General features: G+C 43.6%; 1 pseudogene; it reads left to right on the plus strand.

The window, feature by feature from the left end:
- Positions 1–2,889: 2,889 nt before the first annotated feature.
- On the plus strand, positions 2,890–3,008 carry LOC120619376 (uncharacterized; annotated as a pseudogene).

Genomic DNA, 3,008 nt, shown 5'->3' on the forward strand with positions numbered 1-3,008 from the left:
GTTCTTCTTGGTTTGTGGCCTACATCCTTTGATGAGAACAGAGAAAACTTGACATTCAGATAAAATATCTTTATGACCACCGATGAGCTTATTCATTTGTGTCTCCCTTACTAGAAAAGATTTAAGGGAGCAGGATGCTCTTCTTCACTCCCACCGTCCATAGCCCTGAGCTCAGTTCTTTGACAGAACTCATCATTGATCAACCCAAAGCCACTGTGGGAGCCATGCAGGGAAGAGCTGAGCCCACGAGAGACCAGAGGCTCGTGGTGCCTGAGGGGAGACAGGTGAGGAGCTACCTTGCTTCTACCTCGGCAGCATCTCTCTCTCTTCCCGGGCACGGAGAGAGAGGAAGGGACTCGGAGCCAGAGTTCTACCATTCCACCCAGTCCCTTGGGCACATTAGAGGATTCAGTGTCCTGAGGTGCCAAATACCTGACCTACCTACTTAAATCTTTATTTTATGATATTACTATCATTATTTTTAGCAATGGCTGTATTTATTAAGGAACACAGATGTCAGCTGAAGCCTCCCTAGATAAGATTGGTTCCCAAGTCCAGTGCACATCCTGTGAAAATCTAAACCTCCCCCAAAGTATGGCCAGTTCCCAGGAGGCCGGGTGGAAGGCGGGAGGAGGCTTACATTCCCACAGTCACCTCTGGCCCTGCGCCCCTGCAACTGCTGACTTCCATCAGTTTGTGGACTGTCTTGTCACCTGTGTGCTGTCCCCATCCAACCCCTTTAGGGGAATAAAGGAGACCTACGCAATTGCAAATTAAGTATCAGATACCTCTTTTCTCAAAAGGTTTTAGCCCTTCTGTCCTACGAAGGCTTTATCGGCTGGTTGCCCTCATAAAGTGGTCCAGCTCGGTGGTTTTTCCCTTTTCCTCACCTCCCCATCTCTCCTCCTTAACGCTTCCCTTTTGGATTGCCTCCAGAACTCCAAATTCTTCTCATTGAACTCTGTAGTCATTTACTTCTATACCACCCCTTCTGCCAAAGTCAGCCATTCAAGCTCATCAAGGTTTGGAGTTAGGATCTTCTACTTAGAAAGAGCTACTTTCCTTATGGATCAGGCAATTGTGGCTGTCAGTGGTTTGCTCTCACTCTATTAAGATTGCAATACAATTTCTGCTAAATTCCTGCCAAATGACAATTCCTTTTTTTTTTTTTTTTTTTTTGAGAAAGGAAGCAGAGAGAGAAAATGAGGAGCACTATTATGGATCAAATTCTGCACAACCAAATTCTGTTTGTAAGGTAGAAGTGAGCGGAAGCTCACTGTCCTCGGGAGTCTGGGGCTGGACCTGCTAGCCAGTCAAGAGCGTGCCAAGATTTAGGAAGGAGCATCCCAAGATATCTGGAGAAAAGTTATGTGTGACTGATCTTGTGATGCAAGAATAAAGGAAAGACGGCTAAACAGGACCAAAGGAAGTAATAAATTGCTTCCCAAATGATCCCAAAGAGGAAAAAGAAAAAGACAGGACCACAATTAACTGAATGGAGGCAGGTGGACAGGTCAGCAAGGTGTTCCTTTCCACACCACACTGCTGGCCGACAAAAGCTCTGGCATCTTCATCACGTGACTTCCAAGGTTGCCCTGGGAGTTGTCTCCACTCCACATGGGAGGGTTTAATGGGTCAGGCCTGGCAGTGGCACACGCCACTTCTGCCCATGCTCTATTGGCTGGAACTCAATCATGCTGCCACGCTCAACTGCAGGGGAACCTAGGAAATGTAGTCTGTGTGCTCAGAAGGTAGAGAAGAGCATGGATTTTATCCAGTACACTCCTTCGATTTTCCTTATTAAGGAGGATAATATGGGTGGAAAGTTGAGGAACACTATCAGGAAGAGGAATTGAAGCTCCAAGTATGGAAAGAGATAGTAAGAGAGCAACTTGCTGCCCCAGAGAGCTGTCTTCTGACATGGAGAAGTTACACCCAAGGGTCCTGAGGGTGCTCAGACAAGTTCACTTCATCTTTGAGGAGCTTTAATGAACAGAAGTGCTGCTGGGAGACTAACGAGGCAGGCGATGGCATCCTGATTTTCATAAAGCCTAAGAAATGGGAATCTGAAAAGTACACACTAGTCAACTTGACATTAATATGGGATGAATGGCTAAAAGATGATCAAATGTGTGGTCTCAAACACACACACACACACACAAAAAAGAACAGATCACAAAGAACTTGCATGTGGTCTAGGCTTCGTTTCCTCTTTTGAAAGAATTAGCCTTAACAATGTTCATATGCTTAGACTTAATGATACTCCAGGAAATTTGTGCTAAGGAATCGATGCAAATGATGGACAAAGTTATTTTGCACAAAAAAATGTTATCCCTGATTTATAATAGCAACAAGTTAGATATAACTCAACAGTATAGCAATAGGGGAATGGTTATACAACTTATTGGTTGTTAATACAACTAAGTATTATAAAATCTTTAAAACTATTTCAAAGAGTTTTTAATAATGTGAGAAAATACTTATGAAATTCTGCAAATATCTGCAAATATCAGAGAATGTGTGCTCCCAGGATTCTGTCTCCAGTGGCTCCTGTTCTGGTCAGTATTTTTACCTGTGTCTCAGGTACACATCTAGAACTGCACTGCTCAGTATGATATCCACTAGCCATATGTGACTACTTAAATTTAAATTAATTCAAATTATAAAAGCAGCAAGAGAGAAATAACGTGTTATATCCAAGGGAACCTCCATCAGACTATAAGCAGAATTTTCAGCAGAAATTTTGCAAGCCAGAAGGGAGTGGCACAATATATTCAAAGCACTGAAAGAGAAAACTGCCAACCAAGAATACTCTACCTGGTTAAGCTGTCCTTCAGAATTAGAAAGAATTTTCCAGACAGGTAAAAGTTGAAGGATTTAAATGAAATGCACTATGGCCACACCACTCTGAACATGCCCGATCTCATCTGACCTCAGAAGCTAAGCAGGGTCAGGCCTGGTTAGTACTTGGATGGGAGACCACCTAGGACTATCAGGTGCTATAGGCG

This window comes from Pteropus medius, unplaced genomic scaffold (genome assembly GCF_902729225.1).
Source record: "Pteropus medius unplaced genomic scaffold, Ma_sr-lr_union100, whole genome shotgun sequence".
Classification (NCBI taxonomy): Eukaryota; Metazoa; Chordata; class Mammalia; order Chiroptera; family Pteropodidae; genus Pteropus; species Pteropus medius.